General features: G+C 42.9%; 1 protein-coding gene across 1 annotated transcript in view; it reads left to right on the forward strand.

Annotated features, from left to right (window-relative positions):
• Nucleotides 1–2,033: 2,033 nt before the first annotated feature.
• LOC145341048 (uncharacterized) overlaps nucleotides 2,034–26,252 on the forward strand; it is a 91,654-nt gene continuing 67,435 nt past the window's right edge. The window contains exons 1-6 of the mRNA XM_080185794.1: nucleotides 2,034–2,145; nucleotides 3,069–3,194; nucleotides 8,495–8,620; nucleotides 11,523–11,648; nucleotides 13,357–13,482; nucleotides 14,392–14,517. The gene's annotated coding sequence lies outside the window, so the exon portion shown is untranslated. The remainder of the gene's footprint in view (nucleotides 2,146–3,068; nucleotides 3,195–8,494; nucleotides 8,621–11,522; nucleotides 11,649–13,356; nucleotides 13,483–14,391; nucleotides 14,518–26,252) is intronic.

The raw sequence follows: 26,252 nt of genomic DNA on the forward strand, positions 1-26,252 counted from the left end.
AATGGCCCTAGTCCTCTGACGTATTTGTTCCTTCACCATCATCTCTAGAATTTGATGGTTCAGCCATTGGCCACTGCTCAGGAGCTCGAGCTTGTAACCCTTCTCTCAGCCTGAAGAAGAACAAAATGATAGTTGCAAGATTGCCTATTGTCCAAATGATACTAGTACACTGATGAATTGACTTTTTCCTATAGATATTGATGAATGTGCAACCAACACTTCAACCTGTCAACAAATCTGCACCAATACAATTGGAAGCTTCAATTGCAGTTGCCAGCCTGGGTTTAGCATTAAAGTGACAAACACTTCTCTTTGTGATGGTAGGAAATCTTTAAGCATTTAGATTCTCAGAAATAGTTGATTCACAAATTACACTAAGTCTAATCACTCTCAATGGCCTGCATGTTCTAGACTGCGACAAAGAACTACTTTCTGTTGCTTCACAGTTCAAGAAGAAGAGGCTAATGAAAATAACCTGTTTGTAACACCATAAGAAATTGTTACATTTTGATTGAAGAGTCTGGTTTCAATTGTGGAAACTTCATACTCTGCTAAAACATTGAAATTGTGATTTGAAATTTTTGGATCAAATGGCATGTAATTTGAATTTCTAGACTTGCCATTTCTCAATGTTGCTTATTGTTTAGCATCAATGGCAGTTGTAATATGGTATCCTGACCAAGAAAGAAGCAGAATGTTCAGGCCAAGAGAGTCAATATATGTCACAGTGACCCCTGTTTGAGATCTCAACTCTTTCTGAACAGCTTACAATTTCCTTCAACTCTCTCGTTGCTCATTAGAAATGTCTTGTTTGAACTTCAGTAAGTATTGAGAAATGTCAGCTGGCCAAAAAACATGCACGTTATGAAACACGAGCCCCTTTCATAAACTGAGGTGGATGAATGGCCCCAGTGCTTTAAGGTACTTGTTCCTTCACCACCATCACAGCAATTTGATGCTTCAGCCACTGGTCACTGCTCAGATGCTGGAGATTGTGACCCTTGTCTCAGCCTGGAATTAATAACAAAATCTTAATTGCAAGATTCCCTGAGGTCTGAAATGATACAGATACACTCAAATTGACTGTTTCCTTCAGATATCGATGAATGTGCAACCAATACTTCAACTTGTCAAAAATCTGCACAAATACAATTGGAAGCTTTGGTTGCAATTGCTAGCCTGGGCATAGCAATAATGTGACAAACACTTCTCTTTGCAATGGTTGTAAATCTTCAAAAACATAAAAACCTGGAAACTGTTGATTTGCAAATTACACCTCATCTAAACCCTCTCAATTTGCATCATATTCTAGATGACGATAAAAAATCTCTTTATCTGGCTTCGCAATTAAACAATTAGAAGTTAATGAAAACAATTTGCTTGTTTGAAATATTTGTACTTGACTTGCAGTCTTCAAATCCCATTGTATTAATTTCACAGACCGCATAGAAACTGCAATTATGATTCAGAATTTTGGGTCAGTGGATCATGTTTTGGATCAAATGTTTTGCACTTTGGGAGACAGAAGTGCTTTTCAGTTTTGGACGTGGCATTTTTTTGGGTTGCTGAATGTTGAGCATTAATGGGGAGAGAGTGTGTTACTCCAGTCAGGGAAATAGCAGAATGTTCAGGCTAATAGAGTCAATATGTTAGTCAAAGTGATCTGTCAAAGAACTCAGACCTCTTCATCACAGCTTGCAGTAACAGGTATTTCTATTGCATCAATACAAATGTCAAATTTCAGTGTGCACTGAGCAATATGAATTGTCCTCAAAGAACTTGAATATTGAAACACTAGTCCTTTTCTTAGAATACAAGTGGATTAACAGCTATTGTCCCTTGAGTTAATAGTTCTTTCACCATCATCATTGGCACTTGCTGGTTATTTCACTAGCCATGGCTCATTAGCTAGGGCTGTGAACCTTATCTGGGAATGGCATCATTAAGAGAATGGTAGTTGGCAGATCGCCTGATGTCTGAAATGACACAGATACATTCATGGATGACATTTTTCAACAGATATTGATGAATGTGCAACCAACACTTCAACCTGTCAACAAGTCTGCACCAATACAATTGGAAGCTTCAATTGCAGTTGCCAGCCTGGGTTCAGCACGAATGTGACAAACACTTCTCTTTGTGATGGTAAGAACTCTTCAAACTTCTGGATTTTCAGAAATATTTGTTGCGCAAATTATGTTTAGTCTCTACCCACTCAATTTCATGCATCTTCTAAAACGCTACAAACAAGCTTGTCCTGTTGCTTCACAGTTAAATAAGAAGAGGCTAAAGAAAATAATCTGCCTGTAAGAAATAATTACATTTTGATTGCAGATTTTGGTTTCATTGCGGAAAATTCATTCTTGACTAGAACATTGCAATTACGATTTCAGAATTTTCAATGAATGGCACATAGTTTGCGCTTCGGAATATGTCATTTCTCAATGTTGTTTATTGTTTCACATCAGTGGTGGTTGTAATGTGGTATCCTGGTCAGGAAAGGAGCAGATTGTCCATGCTCAAAAAGTCAGTTTGTTAATCACAGTGATCTGCTTGAGATCACTACTCTTTTCTGCACAACTTGCACTAATGTGCTTCCCTCTTCTTTTGCTCATTAGAAATGCTGAGTTGGATTTTTAGTCAGTATCGAGCAATGTGAGCTGCCAAAAAAACATGCAGTTAATGAAACACAAATCCTTTTGATAGAATTGAGGTGGATGAATGGCCCTAATCCCTTGAGGTACTTGTGCCTTCACCATCATGAGTACATGAATAGGGACGAAATAGAGGGATCTGGACCAAGAAGGGAAAAAACGTATTTTTTTAGTTTGGTTAGGGCATCATGATCGGCATAGGCTGGGAGTGCCAAAGGGTCTGATGATGAGCTGTATTTTTCTTTGTTCTTTGTATTATTACTGGAATTTGACGGTTCAGTCACTGGCCACGGCGTCTAAGCTGGAGCTTTTAACCCTTCTCCCAGATTGGAATGAATAACAAAATTGTAATTGCAAAATTTCCTGAAGTCTGAAATGACACAGCTACACTCACAAATTGAGTTTTTCCTCCAGATATCGATGAATGTGCAACCAACAGTTCAACCTGTCAACACATTTGCACCAATACAATTGGAAGCTTCAATTGCAGTTGCCAGCCTGGATATAGCACAAATGTGACAAACAATTCTCTTTGTGATGGTAGGAAAACTTTAATCATTCATATTCTTAGAAATAGTCAATAGCAAATTATGCTTAGTCTCTACCCTGTCAAATTCATGCATATTCTAAACTGTTACAAACCAGCACATTCTGTTGCTTCACAGTTACACAAGAAGAGGTTCAAGAAAATAAACTGAATGTAAGAAATCATGACATTTTGATTGCAGATTATGGTTTCCAGTGTGGAAAAATCATATTTGTCTTGAGCATTGCGATTTCAATTTGAGAATTTTGGATCAATGGCATGTAAAATATAGAGCATAGAACATTACAGCACCATGCAGGCGCTTCTGCCCTTGATGCTGCGCTGATCTGTGAAAACCAATTTAAAGCCCATCTATCCTGCACTATTCCAATATCATCCATATGTTTATCCAATGACCATTTAAATGTTCTTAGTGTTGGCAACTCCACTACTGTTCCAGGCAGGGCATTCCATGCCCTTACTACTCTCTGAGTAAAGAACCTACCTCTAACATCTGTCCTATATCTATCAACCCTCAATTTAAAGCTATGTCCCGTCGTGCTAGCCATCACCATCCAAGGAGAAAGGCTCTCACTATCCACCATATCTCATCCTCTGATCATCTTGTATGCCTCTATTAAGCCGCCTCTTAACCTTCTTCTCTCTAACGAAAACAGCCTTAAATCCTTCAGCCTTTTCTCATAAGACCTTCCCACCAAAGCAGGCAACATCCTGGTAAATCGCCTCTGCACTCCTCCAATACTTCCGCATCCTTCCTATAATGACCAGAACTGTACGCAAAACTCCAAGTGCGGCCGCACCAGAGTTTTGTAGAACTGCAATATGACTTCATGGCTCCGAAACTCAATCCCCCTACCAATAAAAGCTAACACACTGTATGCCTTCTTAACAACCCTATCAACCTGCGTGCCATCCTTCAAGGATGGTCACCGAGATCTCTCTGCTCATCCACACTACCAAGTATCTTACCATTAGCCCAGTATTCTGTATTCCTGTTACTCCTTCCAAAGTGAATCACTACACACTTTTCCGCATTAAACTCATTTGCCACCTCTCAGCCCAACTCTGCAGCTTATCTACGTCCCTCTGTAATCTGCAACATCCTTCTGCACTGTCCACAACTTCACTGACTTTAGTATCATCCGCAAATGTACTAACCCATTCTGCTATGCCTCATCCAGGTCACTTATAAAAATGACAAACAGTACTGGCCCCAAAACAGATCCTTGCAGTACACCATTAGTAACTGAACTCCAGGGTGAACATTTGGATGAACTCCAGGATGAACATGTTCCATCAACCACCACCCTCTGTCTTTTTACAGCTAGCCAATTTCTGATCCAAACCGCTAAATCACTCTCAATCCCATGCCTCCGTATTTTCTGCAATGACCTACAGTGGGGAACATTATCAAATGCTTTACTGAAATCCATATACACCACATCAACTGCTTTACCCTCATCCATCTCTTTGGTCACCTTCTCAAAGAACTCAATAAGGTTTGTGAGGCACGACCTATCCTTCACAAAACTGTGTTGACTATCCCTAATCAAATTATTAGTTTCTAGATGATTATAAATCCTATCTCTTATAATCCTTTCCGAAACTTTGCCTACAACAGAAGTAAGGCTCATTTGTCTATGATTACCAGAGTTATCTTTACTCCCCTCCTTGAACAAGGGGACAACATTTGCTATCCTCCAGTCTTCTGGCACCATTCCTTCAGACAATGACGACATAAGGATAAAAGCCAAAGGCTCTGCAATCTCCTCCCTAGCTTCCCAGAGAAATTTAGGATAAATCCCATCTGGGCCCTGGGGACTTATCTATTTTCACACTTTTCAGAATTGCTAACACCTCCTCCTTATGATCCTCAATTCCGTCTAGTCTAATAGCCTGTATCTCAGTATTCTTCTTGGCAACATTGTCTTTTTCTTGTGTGAATACTGATGAAAAATATTCATTTAGCGCCTCTCCTATCTCTTTGGACTCCACGCACAACTTCCCGCTACTGTCCTTTACTGGCCCTTATCTTACCCTAGTCATTCTTTTATTCCTGACATGTCTATAGAAAGCTTTAGGGTTTTCCTTGATCCTACCTGCCAAAGACTTCTCATATCCCCTCCAGGCTCTTAGCTCTCTCTTTAGTCCTTCCTGGCTAACTTGTGACTCTCAAGTGCCCTCACTGAGCCTTCATGTCTCATCCTGACATAAGTCTCTTTCTTCCGCTTCACAAGAGATTCAACCTAGTAAACCATGGTTCCCTTGTTCAATCACTTTCTCCCTGCCTGACAGATAGATACTTATCAAGGACACACAGTAGCTGTTCCTTGAACAAGCTCTGTATTTCAATTGTACCCATTCCCTGCAGTTTCCTTCCAGATTCTATGCTTTGCACTTCTTTGCATTTCTGGACTTGCCATGTTTCACTGTTGCTTATTGTTTAGCATTAATAGTAGTCATAATGTGGTATCCTGATCAAGGAAGGAGAAGATAAGAACATAAGAATATAAGAAATAGGAGCAGGAGTAGGCCATCTAGCCTTTCAAGTCTGCCCCGCCATTCAATAAGATCACGGCTGATCTGAAGTGGATCAGTTCCACATTCCCACCTTATCCCCATAACCCTTAATTCCCTTGTCTATCAGAAATCTATCTACCCGTGACTTAAATATATTCACCGAGGTAGCCTCCAACACTTCAGTGGGCAGAGAATTCCAGAGATTCACCACCCTTTGAGTGAAGAAGTTCCTCCGCAACTCTATTCTAAACTAACCCCCCCTTATTTTGAGGCTGTGCCCTCTAGTTCTGGTTTCCTTCCTAAGCGGAAAGAATCTCTCTGCCTCTACCCTATCTAGCCCCTCCATTATCTTGTAAGTCTCTATAAGATCCCCCCTCAGCCTTCTAAACTCCAATGAGTACAGGCCCAGTCTATTTAATCCCTCCTCATAAGCTAACCCCCTCATCTCCAATATCAGCCTGGCGAACCTTCTCTGTACTCCCTCCAAGGCCAGTATATCCTTACGCAAATAAGGGGACCAAAACTGCACACAGTACTCCAGTTGCGGCCTCACCAGTGCCTTGTACAGTTGCAGCAAAACCTCCCTGCTTTTATATTCTATCCCCCTTGCGATAAAGGCCAATATTCCATTCGCCTTCTTAATCACCTGCTGCACCTGCAGACTGAGTTTTTGCGATTTGTGCACAAGGACCCCCAGGTCTCTCTGCACTGTAGCATGCTGCAACTTTTCACTCTTTAAATAATATTCCTTCTTACTATTATTTCTACCAAAGTGGATAACTTCACATTTGCTAATGTTATACTCTATCTGCCAGGTCCTCGCCCACTCACTCAGCCTATCCAAATCTCTCTGCAGACTTTCTGCATCCTCCACGCAATTCGCTTTTCCACTCATCTTTGTGTCATCAGCAAATTTTGTTACCCTACACTCAGCGCCCTCCTCCAGATCGTCTATGTATATGGGAAACAGTTGAGGCCCCAGCACCGATCCCTGCGGCATGCCACTAGTCACCAACTGCCAACCAGAAAAGCACCCATTGATTCCAACACACTGCTTCCTGTTAGATAACAAATCCTCAATCCACGCTAACACTTTACCCCCAACTCTGTGTACCCTAGCCTTCTGCAGCAACCTTTTGTGAGGCACCTTATCAAACGCCTTCTGGAAATCTAAAAACACCACATCCACCAGTTCCCCCCTGTCTACTGCACTAGTCACATCTTCAAAAAAATCCAGTAAATTTGTCAAACATGACTTCCCCTTCACGAATCCATGCTGCATCTGTTTGGTCAAACCGTTCTTTTCTAGGTGTCCTGCTATTTCTTCTTTGATGACGAGCGTTCAGGCCAGTAAGGTCAGTACATTCACCATAGTAATCTGTTTGACATCTTTACTCTTTTCTGCACTTCTTGCAGTTTCCCTCTTTCCTCTCCCGTTGCTCATTAGTTTGAGTTTCAGTGAATACTGAGGGATGTCAGCTGGTCAAAACACATGCAATTAATGAAGCAAAAGTCTCTTTCTTAACCTGAGTTGGATGAATGACCCTAGTGCTTTGAGGTACTTGTTCCTTCACCATCATCACTGCAATTTGATAGTTCACCACTGGCCACAGCCCAGAAGCTGAAGCTTGTAACTTTTCAGCCTGGAATGAATAACAAAATGGTAGTTGTAGGAACCTCTGAGGTCTGAAATAACACTGATACATTCACAAATTGACTTTTTTCTACGGATATCGATGAATGTCCAACCAACACTTCAACCTGTCAACAAATCTGCACCAATATAATTGGAAGCTTCAATTGCAGTTGTCAGCTTGGGTTCAGCATGAATGTGACAAACAGTTCTCTTTGTGATGGTAGGAAATTTTAGATTCTTTCAGAATCTCAACATTTTAGATTCTCAGAAATAGTTGATGCGCGAGTTACTCTTAGTCTCTGCTCTGTCAAAGTCATGCATCTTCTAAACTGTTACAAACAAGCTTGTCCTGTTGCTTCACAGTTAAACAAGAAGAGGTTAAAGAAAATAATCCGCTTGTAAGAAATAATTACATTTTGATTGCAGATTTTGGTTTCTATTGTGGAAAATTCATACTTGACTAGAACATTGCAATTACGATTTCAGAATTTTCGATGAATGGCATGTAGTTTGCAGTTCTGTCATTTCTCAATGTTGTTTATTGTTTCACATCAGTGGTGGTTGTAATGTGGTATCTGACCAGGGAGGGACGGAATGTCCATGCCCTGACAGTCAGTATGTTAATCACAGTGATCTGCTTGAGGTCACTGCTCTTTTCTGCACAGCTTGCACTAACGTGCTTCCCTCTTCTCTTGCTCATTAGAAATGCCTAGTTGGATTTTTAGTGAGTATTGTGCAATGTGAGCTGACCAAAAAGCACAAATCCTTTTGATAGAATTGAGGAGGATGAATGGCCCTAATCCCTTGACATACTTGTTCCTTCACCATCATAGATACATGAATAGGGTTGGAATAGAGGGGTCTGGACCAAGAAGGGAAAAAATGTATTTTTTTAGTTTAGTTAGGGCATCATGATCGGCACAGGCTGGGAATGCCAAAGGGTCTGATGATGAGCTGTACTTTTCTTTGTTCTTTGTATCACCACTGGAATTTGATGGTTCCGTCACTGACCACGGCGTCTAAGCTGAAGCTTTTAATCCTTCTCCCAGATTGGAACGAATAACAAAATTGTAGTTGCAAGATTGCCTGAAGTCTGAAATGACACAGCTACACTCACAAATTGAGTTTTTCCTACAGATATTGATGAATGCGCAACGAACACTTCAACCTGTCAACACATTTGCACCAATACAATTGGAAGCTTCAGTTGCAGTTGCTGGCCTGGATATAGCACAAATGTGACAAACACTTCTCTTTGTGATGGTAGGAAAACTTCAAACATTCATATTCTTAGAAATAGTCGATAGCAAATTACGCTTCATCTCTACCCTGTCAAATTCATGCATGTTCTAAACTGCTACAAACAAGTATATTCTGTTGCTTCACAGTTGCACAAGAAGAGGTTCAAGAAAATAAACTGAATGTAAGAAATAGTAACATTTTGATTGCAGATTATGGTTTCCAGTGTGGAAAATTCATACTTGTCTTGAGCATTGCGATTTCAGTTTGAGAATTTTGGATCAATGGCATGTAGAACATAGATCATAGAACATTACAGCACAGTACAGGCTCTTCAGCCCTTGATGTTGTGCTGACCTGTGAAAACCAATTTAAAGCCTACTCCAATATCATCCACATGTTTATCCAATGACCATTTAAATGTCCTTAGTGTTGGCGAGTCCACCACTGTTGCAGGCAGGGCATTCCGTGCACTTACTACTCTCTGAGTAAAGAACCTACCTCTGACACCTGTCTTATATCTATCACCCCTCAATTTAAAGCTATGTCCCCTCGTGCTAGCCATCACCATCTGAGGATAAAGACTCTCACTGTCCACCGTATCTAATCCTCTGATCATCTTATATGCCTCTATCAAGTCACCTCTTAACCTTCTCTCTAACGAAAACAGCCTTAAATCCCTCAGTCTTTTCTCATAAGACTTTCCTACCAAAGCAGGCAACATCCTGGTAAATCTCCTCTGCATCCTTTCCAGTGCTTCTGCATCCTTCCTATAACGTGGCAACCAGAACTGTACGCGATACTACAAGTGCGGCCGCACCAGAGTTTTGTACAGCTGCAACATGACTTCATGGCTCCGAAACTCAATCCCTCTACCAATAAAAGCTAACACACTGTATGTCTTCTTAACAACCCTATCAACCTGGGTGCCAACTTTCAGGGAATAATGCACATGGTCGCCGAGATCTCTCTGCTCATCCACACTCCCAAGTATCTTACCATTAGCTCAGTATTCTGTATTCCTGTTATTCCTTCCAAAGTGAGTCACCTCACACTTTTCCACATTAAACTCCATTTGCCACCTCTCAGCCCAGCTCTGCAGCTTTTCTATGTCCCTCTGTAACCTGCAACATCCTTCCACACAGTCCACAACTGCACCAACTTTAGTGTCATCCGCAAATTTACTGCCCCATCCTTCTACGCCTTCATCCAGGTCATTTACAAAAATGACAAACAGCAGTGGCCCCAAAACAGATCCTTGCAGTACACCATTAGTAACTGAACTCCAGAGTGAACATTTGGATGAACTCCAGGATGAACATGTCCCATCAACCACCACCCTCTGTCTTCTTACAGCTCGCCAATCTCTGATCCAAACTGCTAAATCACTCTCAACCCAATGCCTCCATATTTTCTGCAAGTCTACCGTGGGTACCCTTATGAAATGCTTTACTGAAATCCATATACACCACATCAACTGCTCTACCCTCATCCATCTCTTTGGTCACCTTCTCAAAGAACTCAATAAGGTTTGTGAGGCATGACCTATCCTTCACAGAACAGTGTTGATTATCCCTAAACAATTTATTCCTTTCTACATGATTATAAATCCTATCTCTTATAATCCTTTCCAAAACTTTGCCCACAACAGAAGTAAGGCTCACTGGTTTATAATTACCAGGGTTATCCCGACTCCCCTTCTGGAACAAGGGACAACATTTTCTATCCTCCAGTTTTCTGGCACTATTCCTGTAGACAATGACAACATAAGCATCAAAGCCAAAGGCTCTGCAATCTCTTCCCTCTCTTCCCAAACAATCTTAGGATAAATTCCATCGGGGCCCAGGGGACTTATCTATTTTCACACTTTCCAGAATTGCTAACACCTCCTACTTATGAGCCTCAATCCCATGTAGTCAAATAGTCTCAGTATTCTCCTCAACAACATTGTCTTTTTCCTGTGCAAATACTGATGAAAAATATTCATTTAGCACCTCCCCTATCTCTTCGGACTCCATGCACAACTTCCCACAACTGTCCTTGACTGGCCCTAATCTTACTCTAGTCATTCTTTTATTCCTGACATACCTGTAGAAAGCTTTAGGGTTTTCCTTGATCCTACCTTCCAAAGACTTCTCATATCACCCCTGTTTCTTCTTAGCTCTCTCTTTAGTCCTTCCTGGCTAACTTGTAACTCTCAAGCGCCCTAACTGAGCCTTCATGACTCATGACGTAAGTCTCGTTCTTCGTCTTCACAAGAGATTCAACTTCTTTAGTAAACCACAGTTCCCTCGCTTGATCACTTCCTCCCTGCCTAATAGATACATACTTATCAAGGACACTTATCAAGCTGTTCTTTGAACAAGCTCTGCATTTCAACTGTGTCGATCCCCTGCAGTTTCCTTCCAGATCCTATGCTTTGCACTTCTTTGCACTTCTGGACTTGCTTATTTCAACATGTTTCAATGTTGCTTATTGTTTAGCATTAATGGTAGTCATAATGTGGTATCCTGATCAGGGAAGGAGAAGAATGTTCAGGCCAAGAAGGTCAGTACATTCACCATAGTAATCTGTTTGACATCTTTACTCTTTTCTGCACTTCTTGCAGTTTCCCTCTTTCCTCTCCCGTTGCTCATTAGTTTGAGTTTCAGTGAATACTGAGGAATGTCAGCTGGTCAAAGCACATGCAGTTAATGAAGCAAAAGTCCCTTTCATAACCTGAGTTGGATGAATGACCCTAGTGCTTTGAGGTACTTGTTCGTTCACCATCATCACTACAGTTTGATGGTTCACCACTGGCCACAGCTCAGAAGCTGGAGCTTGTAAATTTTCTCTCAGCCTGGAATGAATAACAAAATGATAGTTGTAAGAACCTCTGAGGTCTGAAATGATACTGATACATTCACAAATTGACTTTTTTCTACAGATATTGATGAATGTGCAACCAACAGTTCAACCTGCCAACAAATCTGCACCAATACAATTGGAAGCTTTGATTGCAGTTGCCAGCCTGGGTTTAGCATCAGTGTGCCAAATACTTCTCTTTGTGATGGTAGGAAATCTTCAAACATTTAGATTCTCAGAAACAGTTGATTCACAAATTACACTGAGTCTAAACACTCTCAATGGCCTGCACATTCTACGCTGCGACAAAGAACTACTTTCTGTTGCTTCACAGTTCAAGAAGAAGAGGTTATTATAATTGCAGTTTCTATGCAGTTTCCTATGGTTTGTTAGACCATAAGAAAGTTACATTTTGATGGAAGAGTCTGGTTTTAATTGTGGAAAATTCATACTCCACTAAAACATTGCAATTGTGATTTGAAATTATTGGATCAATGGCATGTATTTTGCATTTCTAGACTCGCCATTTCTCAAAGCTGCTTATTGTTTAGCATCAATGGTGGTTGTAATATGGTATCCTGACCAAGGAAGGAGCAGAACATTCAGGCCAAGAGAGTCAACATATAAGGCACAGTGACCTATTTGAGATCTCAACTCTTTCTGAACAGCTTGCAATTTCCTTCTTTCCTCTTTTGCTGCTCATTAGAAATGTCTTGTTTGAACTTCAGTGAGTATTGAGAAATGTCAGCTGGCCAAAAATCATACACTTCATGAAACATGAGTCCCTTTCGTAAAATGAGGTGGATGAATGGCCCTAGTCCTTTAAGGTACTTGTTCCTTCACCATCTTCATGGCAATTTGATGCTTCAGCCACTGGCCACTGCTCAGATGCTGGAGCTTGTGACCCTTCTCTCAGCCTGGAATGAATAACAAAATGATAGTTGCAAGATTCCTGAGGTCTGAAATGACACAGATACACTCACAAATTGACTGTTTCCTCCAGATATTGATGAATGTGCAACCAAAACTTTGACCTGTCAAAAATCTGCACAAGTACAATTGGAAGCTTCGGTTGTAGTTGCCAGCCTGGGTTTAGCACCAATGTGACAAACACTTCTCTTTGTGATGGTCGTAAATCTTCAAAAACATAAATTCTTGGAAACTGTTGATTTGCAAATTACACCTCATCTGAACCCTCTCAATTTGCATAATATTCTAGATGACGATAAAAAATCCCTTTACCTGGCTTCGCAATTAAACAATTAGAAGTTAATGAAAATAATTTGCTTGTTTGAAAAAATTATATTTGGCTTGCAGTCTATAGATTTCATTGTACTAATTTCACAGACCGCATAGAAACTGCAATTATAATTCAGAATTTTGGGTCAGTGGATCATATTTTGGATCAAATGTTTTGCACTTTGGGAGACAGAAGTGCTTTCCAGTTTTGGACGTGACATTTTTTGGGTTGAGCATTAATGGGGAGAGAGTGTGTTACTCCAGTCAAGGAAATAGCAGAATGTCAGGCTAATAGAGTCAATATGTTAGTCAAAGTGATTTGTCTGAGACCTCAGACCTCTCAATCACAGCTTGCAGTAACGGGTGTTCCTATTGCATCAATACAAATGTCAAATTTCTGTGTGCGCTGAGCAACATGAATTGCCCTCAAAGAACTTGATTATTGAAACACTAGTCCTTTTCTTAGAATACAAGTGGATAAACAGCCATTGTCCCTTGAGTTAATAGTTCCTTCACCTTCATCATTGGCATTTGCTGGTTACTTCACTGGTCACGGCTCATTAACTAGAGCTTGTGAACATTACCTGGGACTGGCATCATTAAGAAAATGGTAGCTGGCACATCACCTGATTTCTGAATTGACACAGATACATTCATGAATGCATTTTTTTCTATAGATATCAATGAATGCGCAACCAACACTTCAACTTGTCAACAAATCTGCACCAATACAATTGGAAGCTTCAATTGCAGTTGCCAGCCTGGGTTCAGCACTAATGTGACAAACACTTCTCTTTGTGATGGTAAGAAACCTTCAAACATTTAGATTCTCAGAAATAGTTGATGTGCAAATTACACTTAGACTCTACTCTCTCAATGTCATGCATCTTCTAAACTGTAACGAACAAGCTTGTCCTGTTGCTTCACAGTTAAACATGAAGAGGCTAAAGAAAATAATCTGCTTGTAAGAAATAATCACATTTTGATTGCAGATTTTGGTTTCCGTTGTGGAAAATTCATACTCGACTAGAACATTGGAATTACGATTTCAGAATTTTCAATGAATGGCACGTGGTTTGCACTTCGGGATATGTCATTCCTCAATGTTGTTTATTTTTTCACATTATTGGTGGTCGTAATGTGGTATCCTGATCAGGAAGGAGCAGAATGTCTACGCCCAGAGAGTCAGTACGTTAATCACATGTTTGAGATCACTGCTCTTTTCTGCACAGCTGGCACTAACATGCTTCCCTCTACTCTTGCTCATTAGAAATGCCCAGTTGGATTTTTACTGAATACTGAGCAATGTGAGCTGGCCAAAAAACATGCTGTTAATGAAACACAAATCCTTTTGATAGAATTGAGGTGGATGAATGGCCCTAGTCCCTTGAGTACTTGTTCCTATACCATCATGGATACATGAATAGGGATGGAATAGAGGGATCTGGACCAAGAATGAAAAAAAATTTTTTTTTAGTTTAGTTAGGGCATCATGATCGGCACAGGCTGTGAGTGCCAAAGGGCCTGATGATGAGCTGTGCTTTTCTTTATACTTTGTATTATCACTGGAATTTGATGGTTCAGTCACTGGCCACAGCATCTAGGCATTTAACCCTTCTCCCAGACTGGAACGAATAACAAAATTGGGGTTGCAAAATTGCCTGAGGCCTGAAATGACACAGCTACACTCACAAATTGAGTTTTTCCTACAGATATCAATGAATGCGCAACCAACACTTCAACCTGTCAACATGTTTGCACCAATACAATTGGAAGTTTCAAATGCGGTTGCCAACCTGGATATAGCACAAATGTGACAAACACTTCTCTTTGTGATGGTAGGAAAACTTCAAACATTCATCTTCTTTGAAGTAGTCGATGGCAAATTACGCTTAGTCTCTACCCTCTCAATGCCATGCATGTTCTAATCTGCTACAAACCAGCACATTCTGTTGCTTCACAGTTACACAAGAAGAGGTTCAAGAAAATAAACTGAATGTAAGAAATAATGTAAGAAACATTTTGATTGCAGATTATGGTTTCCATTATGGAAAATTCATACTTGGTTTGAGCATTGCGATTTCAATTTCAGAATTTTGGATCAATGGCATGTACTTTGCACTTCTGGACTTGCCATGTTTCAATGTTGCTTATTGTTTAGTATTAATGGTAGTCGTAATGTGGTATCCTGAAGGAGCAGAACTTTCAGGCCAAGAGAGTTAGTATGTTCATCAAAGTAATCTATTTGGGATCTTTGCTGTTTTCTGCACTTCTTGCAGTTTCCCTCTTTCCTCTCCCATTGCTCATTAAAAAATCCAGTTTAAATTTCAGTGAATACTGAGGAATGTCAGCTGGCCAAAATATATGCAGTTAATGAAACACAAGTCCATTTTGAACACCTGAGTTGGATGAATGACCATAGTCCTTTGAGGTACTTGTTCCTTCACCATCGTCACTGCAATTTGATGGTTCACCACTGGCCACAGCTCAGAAGTTGGAGCTTGTAACCTTTCCCTCAGCCTGGAATAAATAACAGAATGGTAGTTGCAAGAACACCTGAGGTCTGAATTGACATTGATATATTCATGAATTGATTTTTTTCTACAGATATTGACGAATGTGTAAACAAGATTTCAACCTGTCAACAAATCTGCACCAATACAATTGGAAGCTTCAATTGCAGTTGCCAGCCTGGGTTTAGCACCAATGTGACAAACACTTCGCTTTGTGATGGTAGGAAATCTTCAAACATTCAGATTCACAGAAACAGTTGATTTGTAAATTTATCTATGTCAAAACTCTCTCAATGTCCTGCCTGTTACAGACTGTGACAACGAAGCATTTTCTGTTGCTTCACAATTAAAAAATCAGAGGTTAAAGAAGATAATCAGCCTTTTATAAATAATTACATTTTGATTGCAGATGATGGTTTGCCTCAATGGTGGTTATAACGTTGCACCCTGATCAGAGAATGAGCAGAATGTTCAGGCCAAGAGGGTCAGTATGTTCGTCACACTGACCTATTTGAGATCTCTGCTTTTTTCTGCATAGGTTGCAGTATCGCACTTTCATCTTCCGCTGCTCATTAGAAACCCCCAGGTTGAATTTCACTGACTTTTGAGCAATGTGAGTTGGCCGAAAACATGCAGCTAATAAAACAGAAATCCCTTTCATGCAACTGAGGTGGATGAATGGCCCTATCTCCTTGTGTTACTTGCTCCTTCACCAGCAATCCTGGAATTTAATGTTCAGCTAGTGGCCATGGCTCAGACGCTGAAGCTTGTAACCCTCCTCTCGTCCTGGGAACGAATAACAAAATGACAGCGGCAATAGCTCCTTAGGCCTGAAATGACACAGATACACTGATGAGTTGACTTTTTCCTACAGATATCGATGAATGTGCAACCAACACTTCAACCTGTCAACAAATCTGCTTCAAATATACACGATTAATAACAAAATAACATGCAAGTATCCTTGAGGCATGGAATTACAGAAAGACACTCACACATTCACTTTTTCTGACAGATATCGATGAATGTGCAACCAACACTTCAACCTGTCAACAAATCTGCACCAATACAATTGGAAGCTTCAATTGCAGTTGCCAGCCTGGGTTTAGCACCAATGTGACAAATACTTCTCTTTGTGATGGTAGGAAATCTTCAAACATTCAAATTCACAGAAACAGTTGATTCATAAATTTATCTATGTCTCAACTCTCTCAATGTCCTGCCTGTTACAGACTGTGACAAAAAAGCATTTTCTGTTGCTTCACAATTAAACAATAAGAGGTTAAAGAAGATAATTGGCCTGTAAGAACTAATTACATTTTGATTGCAGATGATGGTTTGCATCAATGGTGGTCGTAACGTGGCACCCTGATCAGAGAACGAGCAGAATGTCCATGCTGAGAGAGTCAATATATGAGTCACAGTGATCTGTTTGAGACGGCTGCTCTTTTTTGCATAGGTTTCAGTAGCGCGCTTTCCTCTTCCGCTGCTCATTAGAAACCCCCAGGTTGAATTTCACTGAGTATTGAGCAATGTGACCTGGTCGAAAAACATGCAGTTAATAAAACACAAATCCCTCTCATGCAACTGAGGTGGATGAATGGCCCCATCTCCTTGTGTTACTTGCTTCTTCACCAGCAATCCTGGAATTTAATGTTCAGCTACCGGCCATGGCTCAGACACTGAAGCTTGTAACCCTCCTCTCGTCCTGGAAAGAATAACAAAGTTACAGTGGCAATAGTTCCTTAGGCCTGAAATGACACAGATACACTGATGAATTGACTTTTGCCTACAAATATCGATGAATGTGCAACCAACACTTCAACCTGTCAACAAATCTGTTTCCAATATACATGCTTAATAACAAAATGACAGTGGCAAGTACCCTTGAGGCTTGAAATTACAGAAATACACTCACAAATTGACTTTTTCCGACAGATATTGATGAATGTGCAACCAACACTTCAACTTGTCAACAAATCTGCACCAATACAATTGGAAGCTTCAATTGCAGTTGTCAGCCTGGGTTTGGCATCAATGTGACAAACACTTCTCTTTGTGATGGTAGGAAATCTTCAAACATTCAGATTCTCAGAAACGGTTGATGCGCCAAATAGGCTTAAACTTTATCCTCTTGATGTCCTGCATCTTCTAAACCACTACAAATAAGCACCACTTCTGGCTTCACAGTTAACAAGAAGAGGTTAAAGAAAATAATCTGCATTTAAGAAATAATTATATTTGATTGCATATTATGGCTCCCACTGTGGAAATACATGCAAGTCTTGGACATTGCAATTACGATTTGAGAATTTTGGTTCAATGGCATGTACTTTGCATTTCTGGTCTGGCCATTTTTCAATGCTGCTTACTGCTTAGTATCAATGGTGGTCATAATTGGGTATCCTGATCAGGAAAGGAGCAGAATGTTCAGGCTAAGAGAGTCAGTATGTCTGTCATAGTGATCTGTTTGAGATCTCTACTCTTTTCTACACTTCTTGCAGTTTCCTTCTTTCAACTCCAATTGCTTATTAGCAATGTTCAGTTTGAATTTCAGTTAGTATTGAGAAACATGAGTTGGCCAAAAAACATGCAGTTAATGAAACATAAGTTCCTTTCCTATACCTGAGGTGGATAAATGACCCTAGTCCTTTGAGGTACTTGTTCCTTCACCATCATCACTGATGATGGTGAAGGGACAAGTGTGATGAACCATCACATTTGATGGTTCAGCCACCGTCCACAGCTCAGAAGTGCAAGCTTGTTTCCCTTCTTTTGGCCTGGAAGAAGAGCAAAATGATAGTTACAAGATTGCCTAATGTCTGAATGACAAGGATACAGTCATGAATTGCCTTTTTTCTACAGATATCGATGAATGTGCAACCAACAATTCAACCTGTCAACAAATCTGCACCAATACAATTGGAAGCTTCAATTGCAGTTGCCAGCCTGGGTTTAGCATCAATGTGCCAAACACTTCTCTTTGTGATGGTAGGAAATCTTCAAACATTTAGATTCTCAGAAATAGTTGATGTGCAAATTACGCTTCGCTTCTACTCTCTGAAAGTCATGCACCTTCTTTGTGATGGTCGTAGATGTTTAAAAACACAGATTCTTCAAAACTGTTGATTTGCAAATTGCACTAAGTCTGAACCCTCTCATATTCCAGATGGCTATCAACAAGCTCTTTACCTGGCTTCACAATTAAACAATAAAAGGTGAAAGAAAATAATCTGCCTGCATCAAATAATTATACTTGGCTTGCAGTCTACATATTCTGTTATACTAATTTATAGACTGTGTGGAAATTGCAATTATGATTCAGAATTTTGGGTCAGTGGATCATGTTTTGGATCAAATGTTTTGCACTTTGGGAGACAGAAGTGCTTTTCAGTTTTGGACGTGGCGTTTTTTTGGGTTGAGCATTAATGGGGAGAGAGTGTGTTACTCCAGTCAGGGAAATAGCAGAGTGTTCAGGCTAATACAATCAATACGTAGTCAACGTGATCTGTCTGAGACTGCAAGCTATGATCATAGCTTGCAGTAACAAGCATTCCTATTGCATCAATACCAATGATAAATTTCAGTGTGCACTGAGCAATATGAATTGTCCTCAAAGAACTTGATTATTGAAACACTAGTCCTTTTCTTAGAATACAAGTGGATAAACAGCCATTGTCCTGTTAGCGCGAGTGGGCGAAACAACCACTACGGACTCAGGGTGAAGTTCAATAATGGCACAGCTTTATTTTCTTTTCACGTTGACGGAGAAGCACAGTCAGGACATACAATTTGACTGTCCCAAAAGCGCTCTAAAGACAGGCTACAGTTATACCTGAACTTCGCGTTTCAAATGCTACTCCTTTCTTTACGGTATTTGACTTCAGCCACCCTGTTTCGATGTTTTCGAGTGTCGGAGCAATTGTTTTAAATGTGTGTTAATCGTTTTTGTCTGGTTGGTTATCAATGGTCTGGAATCTCTGGGGTTTGAACCATAGGTGTGTTATTGATCTCAAGAGTCTTGAGGGGCCAGGGACGTTTCCTTAACTCTGTTAATTTTAGGTGTCTCCATGGGTTGTTTGACTGGTTTAGAAGTGCTGATTTTGATGGGGTGTGGATGTGTTTTTTTAATTTAGCTCCTGTATGTGCCATCCTGTCCAATTTTCCTTATGTGCTAGCCCTCATTTGCATTCTAAAAGCATGCTCTTGCCTGCTGATCAGTGTGTGTTTTTGTGATCACTTTGTGATTTTAATGGAGGGCTCTGAGGATAGCTTTAGTTTGCTTCCATTTTGTGTGCCCAATTTCATAAAATTTGTTGTCCCATAACAGTTCCCCCCTGTCGGCTGGGAGCGGCTTGTTCCGCCTCCCTCAGACCGATTTTCTTAACAAATTTTATGTCCGGTGCTCCCTGCATTTGCACGCTGCAGTCGTACAGTTTAGGGGAGCCCCGGTTTGTCAAATTAGGTGTATGCGGGAGCAGTCTTCCTGATTTGTTAATTGTCCCATACTGCCAATCATTCTGATTAGTTCCCTCCTAGTTTTGGTTTTCTTGCGCTGGCGGTATGTATAGCAGATTATGACCCCCCAGGATATTGCCAGTATGAGTTGGATGGCAACCAGTATGTGTGAGATTATCTGGATCCGGGGTGAATGTCTACACTTAGACCCCAGTCCCTCACCCTCTGAACCCATGTCTGACTCGTAAGGCTGACTCTGTGTCATGCTCAAGGGTTTTGATGTGTGATTGTAGCTGGTGGTATAATCGAACAGAGTGTCCCACTTTGAGACGGAGCTCTCTCAGTACTTCTGCTAAGTGTGGGATGGGAGCCTGTTCTGGCTCTCGGTAATATTTGAGGTCGTCTCTCAATGGGTCCGTGGCATTAAGTGTCGGGGTCTGTCTATTTCGGACGTTGGTGATGTGGACCTGGCCAATAGTGACCGGTCGGTGAGGGGTGAAGCAGAAGTTTGGGCTGGGGATCGGGCATGCCAGCCCGTTGTATATGAAGGATGTTCTTCTTGTGGCTACACAATACCTGCCTCGTCCTCTAAATCCTGCCCAGACAAAGTGTGGATCAGTGGGTGTAATTTCTAGGGTACAGCCCTGCATTTTGTTAAACCCGCATTCCACTGCCTCTCCTTGTCTCAGTGGTAAGGGCAGATGGTTATCTCTCCCCTTTGTTTGGATCCCGAGAGAACATAAGAACATAAGAAATAGGAGCAGGAGTAGGCCATCTAGCCCTTCGAGCCTGCCCCGCCATTCAATAAGATCATGGCTGATCTGTCGTGGCTCAGTTCCACTTCCCCGCCCTCTCCCCATAACCCTTAATCCCCTTGCCTATCAAAAACCTATCTACCTGCGTCTTAAATATATTTAGCGAGGCAGCCTCCACCACTTCAACGGGCAGAGAATTCCAGAGATTCACCACCCTTTGAGTGAAGAAGTTCCTCCTCAACTCCGTTCTAAACTGCCCCCCCTTTATCTTGAGGCCGTGCCCTCTAGTCCCACTGTCCTTTATGAGTGGGAAGAGCCTCTCCACCTCTATCCTATCCATCCCATTCATCATCTTATATGTCTCAATGAGATCTCCCCTCATTCTTCTAAACTCTAACGAGTACAAGCCTAGTTTATTCAGCCTCTCCTCATAGTTCAACCCCCTCAACTCCGGTATCAGCCTAGTAAACCTCCTCTGCACTCCCTCCAAGGCCAAAATATCCTTGCGTAAGTGCGGCGACCAAAACTGCACACAGTACTCCAGCTGCGGTCTCACCAGTGCCCTGTACAGTTGCTGCAAGAGACAGAGGTACTGAACATCACACCATGCCTTGAGATGGCTGTAACTTCAGTTATATGGTAGCGGAGGGAGGCATTGCCTCTAATAACACCGATGTTTTCAATCTGGAAGATAGGGAATGGTCCCGACTCTGGTGTAACTATTGGAATCAATAGGACCATCCCTAACCCCGTACTCTCGCTAACCTCGCAGTCGGAGATCACCGGATATACCCGTGTCATTCCTTTCAAGGTTTGGCTATCCAGCACCCCCTTCTGATCTGCGAGTTGTGCTAGCTGGGTGCTGTCAATCCAATCGGGCACCTCCCCCCTGTGTACCTGGTCCAAATTATGCCTTAATTGACCTATCATCCACTGACCGTACGCATGGCACAGCTGTACCTGTTGTACCTGGGCAGTGTTTTCTCTCTCTCTATCTATAAGGCGGTTAATGGTACGGGCGTATGTTTCTAATATTGTGATTCCATCTAGTTGAGTATGGGCACCCGTCTCCCCCAAAAGAGCCTGCTCGGCTTGTTGGGCTAGTGACCGTTGCAGGATATCTTTCATCACCCCTTTCAACTGTTCTATCTTATTATTGAGTCCCTGGAAGTCAATTGAGTTAATTACGCTGGATCCAGTGTTTATCTCTGTGAGGATGTCATTGACTATGCCCCTTTTGCGTGTGTGTGTGTGTGTGTGTGTGTGTGTGTGTGTGTGTGTGTGTGTGTGTGTGTGTGTGTGTGTGTGTGTGTGTGTGTGTGTTGTCTCTGTAGTGTGTTGCTCCCATCGCATCGATAGCCCACTTTATAGTTTCCCTGCCCAGCATTTGGTACATGTCTCGTGTCTGTTCTGAACAGTATCCCGGTACCTGGATCCCTGAGATGTTGATCAGAACAGGCACAATTTCATGTTTCACATTGTCATATACAATTTCTCCCTCGTTCCACAACACCAGTCCTCCCTCCGGCCCCCTGCTCAGCAAGGGGCAGGGTAAGATTTCGGGCGTCGTGGTCGTGGGGGCACGCGTTGTAGGAAGTGCAAAACATACAAATAGTGAGACTACTGGAGCCTCAACTAGTCCACAGTACCCGCAAATGTCAGTGTCCGGTTTCAAAATGTCTCTTTGTGGCTGGATCCGTGGGCTCTCGGGAAGGGTGCAGATCGTTCCAAAGGTGCAGCCAGAGTCGCTCAGCGAGTCTGGCCGTTGGATACATGTTTGGGTCTTATCCAATGTGCAGGTGAAGCAGGTCACATCGAGACCTGGGTGGACTTGTAGCCATGCATTGGAATACATTCTGTGGTTCTCGGGGTATGGTGCTGCCGGCACGCACAACGCCTCGGACATATTGAATATTATTCCGTAGGATTGTTGATAGGTGGTGTATCCCTGGATGGCGAACCTTGACAAGAAGATCACAGATAGGGCCACCCTCAAAGTGGTTATCATCCTGGAGAGGGGTAGCAAAGGTACACAAAGCCTGGTGGCCGCCAGGTATTAGAATCTTAATATTAACTAATCTCTATAAACTAATCTACTTAGGCATGCCTCTGCATCTATATACATTTATACACATATTAGAGCCATGGCTCTCCTCCGTCCTAGACACGAAGGTTGTTAATTCGATCTCCGCTGTGTGGATAGAGGCGGTTAGTTATGGGTCGATACGTGGCCCGTTTATGTCGACAGACTACTCTTGCCTTTACGGTCAGTCTGTCCTGTCTCCCACCCCTCCCCCCCCCCCCCCCCCCACCCCCCAGGTTGTATGCCTTTAGCAGTGACCAGTGTTTCCAGCGGCCTTTCCCTTTGATGTCAACACAGGCACATGTGTCGCTGGTGAGGATAATTTCATGGGGTCCTACCCATTTTGGTGCGAACCCTGTTTGATCGGGGGCAACTTGGACCAAAACCTTGTCCCCTACCTGGGGAAGTATGGGGGTATGGCAGATGTCATGTTTCCTAACCTAGTCTTTTATAGCCTGTTGGTCTCTGGCTGCGTGGTGTAGCTCTCTGAGTTGGTGGTCTAACTGTTGCACATATCTTTTCATTTTATCCCGGAGGGGTGCCAGTTCTTCTCCTCCTACCGCTGTGTTTTCTGGGAGTCTCATTGCCCTCCCCATCATTAATTCAAATGGTGTAAGTCCTGTAGTGCAACCGGGGGTGGCTCGTAGGCGCATTAAAATACAGGGAAGGACATCTACCCACCCCTTACCTGTCTCAGCAATTGACTTGGCAATTGCGTTTTTAAGTGTGCGGTTCATTCGCTCGACCATCCCAGAACTCTGAGGGCGGTATGGGATATGGAATCACTGTCAGATTCCCAGGGTCTTACAAGCCTGTTTCATTATTTTGCCTGTGAAGTGGGTTCCTTGGTCGGAGTCTAGTTGTAGTGGGACTCCCCACCTCGGGATGATTTTGTGTGTTAGGATGCGGGCTACGGTGGTGGCTTCGCAATCCCGAGTTGGGAATGCTTCCACCCAGCGGGTGAATTGATCGATTAGGACTAAACAAGATTTCTTCCCTTGGCTAGTGGGTAGGGGGCCTAAGGAGTCGATCTGCAGGTTTTCCCAGGGTCCTTTTGGTTGGGGTTGGTGGGCCAGTTTGACTCTCAGGGGTCGGCTGGGATTGTGCTGGGCGCATATGATACAGCGCTGGCAATGTTTGGCTACATGTTTGGATTAGTAAGTTTGCTGATGACACCAAAGTCGGAGGTGTGGTAGATTGTGAGGAAGGGTGTCGAAGTTTGCAGGGTGACTTGGACAGGTTGCAGAGCTGGGCCGCGAGGTGGCGGATGGAGTTTAATGCGGAGAAGTGTGAGGTAATCCATTTCGGTAGGAATAACAGATGTGTTGAGTATAGGGCTAACGGGAGGACTTTGAATAGAGTGGAGGAGCAGAGGGATCTAGGTGTATGTGTACATAGATCCCTGAAAGTTGGGAATCAAATAGATAAGGTTGTTAAGAAGGCGTACGGTGTCTTGGCGTTTATTGGTAGGGGGATTGAATTTAGGAGTCGCAGCGTCATGTTGCAACTGTACACAACTCTGGTGCGGCCGCACTTGGAGTACTGTGTGCAGTTCTGGTCCCCACATTACAGGAAGGATGTGGAGGCTTTGGAGAGGGTGCAGAGGAGGTTTACCAGGATGTTGCCTGGTATGCAGGGGAGGTCCTATGAGGAGAGACTGAGGGATTTGGGGTTGTTTTCACTGGAAAGAAGGCGGCAAAGAGGGGATCTTATAGAAACATATAAGATGATTAGAGGTTTAGATAGGGTGGATGGTGATAGCCTGTTTCCTCGGATGGAGAAATCTAGCACGAGGGGGCATGGCTTTAAATTAAGGGGGGGTAGTTATAGGACGGATGTCAGGGGCAGGTTCTTTACCCAGAGGGTGGTGAGGGACTGGAATGCCCTGCCTGCTGCAGTTGTAAATGCGCCTAGTTTGGGGGCGTTTAAGAGATTGGTGGATAGGTTTATGGACGAAAAGGGATTGGTTTAGATTAGTGGGTCAATGTTTTTTTTTAAAATAAGACTGGTCGGTGCAACATTGTGGGCCGAAGGGCCTGTTCCGCGCTGTAATGTTCTATGTTCTATGTTCTATGTACATCCCGTCTCATCCCTGGCCACCACCAATCAGCTGATAGTCGGGGCAGGGTCCAATCCCGGTCGGAGTGGTCTGGCTCGTGGTGGAGTCGGAGTAGTTTGGTGTGTATAAACGAGGGGGGCGACTATTTGGTGCCCTCTGCGCCACATTCCATCTTTGTCCCTGGACGCCCCAGACTGTTCCCACTGTGCCACCTCATCTGGGCTGGTATTACCCTGCAGCTTATAAATATCTACTTCCTCCAAGGGTGCTGTTGTGGTGGCGGCTATATGCGGGAGGGCTTCCCCAGCTGCAGCCTTGCCTGCAGCGTCTGCTAGTTGGTTCCCTTTCTGTTCCACTGTCTTTACTCTTTGGTGGGCTTTTATCTTAATTACGGCTGCTTCTGAGGGCATGCTGGCTGCAGCTACCAGGTCTTGGATTATATTTTCGTGCTTTATGTGGCCTCCCCCGTGCTGATAAACCCGCGCCTTTTCCAGGCCATCATGTAATCGTGGACCACCCCAAACACATATTGGCTGTCAGTATACACATTTACTTGCTTTCCCCTTCCTGTCTTGAGGGCCTCCATGAGGGCTATGAGTTCGGCCACTTGGGCTGAGGTCTCCCCACTCATAGTGTCTTTTGCTACCGGTGTCCCTTTTTGGTCTACTACTGCCCAACCTGTGCGGTATTGTCCCTCTACTTGTCTTCGGGACCCGTCTACATACAGTATGAGGTCGGGGTTATCTAGGGGTTGGTCATTAATCTCTCCCTTCTCTTCAGTGGCTGGGTTAATCGGGCAGTAGTGTGGACTTCCCTCTGATAGGAGTCCCTCAGCGGGGTTCTTCCCAGTATCCCACAGTATCTGGACGGACCGGTCTCGGGGGAGGAGTACTGCTTCCCAATTGGCCCTTTGGGCGTCCGAAACAGTCCGGAGTCGGCCTGTATTCAGGAGCTCAACGATGGTATGTTTCGTGTGTAAAATGATTTGTCCTTACATAGTGATTGGTTCGCATACCCTGACTGCCCAGGCGGCGCAATCTAGAGCCGCCACACACTTGTGCAGTCCCTGGGCTACTGGGGATTGTCGGGTGGAATAATATGCCACCGGTCGCATGGTACCCCCGTGTTCTTGGGTTACCACGGAGCTATAAAATCCCTCTTCTGAGTCATAGAAGAGGTGGAAGGGTTTGGTTATGTTAGGCAGGCTTAGGCCTGGAGCTGCTAATAGTTCTGATTTTAGGCGTGTGTATGCTACCTCCTGTTCGGGTCCCCACTTGATCGTTCCTGCTCCTGGCTTTCCCCCTTTGATCAGCCGCTGAATTGGTTCAGCCAGGGATGCGAACTGGTCAATGAAATTCCGGCAGTAGTTAAAGAGTCCCATAACTCTACGCACCCCTTTCACTGTGTTTGGACGGGGCATATTTATAATCGCAGTCTTCCGATCGGAGGGGAGGGCTCTCTTTCCTTGACTTATGTTGTGTCCTAAATACCGGACCTCCTGTTGTGCAATCTGTGCCTTGGTTGGGTTGATTTTAAACCCTGCAGCCTGCAAGGCGCGTAGGATTGTGGATAGGGCTCATTTATGTCCTGTGAGGTTGGTGGAGGCAATAAGGATGTCGTCCACATATTGGAAGAAGGTACTTCTATACGGGGACAGATCACAGTCCTCAAGGGCCTCACTCATAACTCAGTGGAAAATGTTGGG

This window comes from Carcharhinus amblyrhynchos, chromosome 3, assembly GCF_965287045.1.
Source record: "Carcharhinus amblyrhynchos chromosome 3, sCarAmb.v2.hapA, whole genome shotgun sequence".
Lineage (NCBI taxonomy): Eukaryota > Metazoa > Chordata > Chondrichthyes > Carcharhiniformes > Carcharhinidae > Carcharhinus > Carcharhinus amblyrhynchos.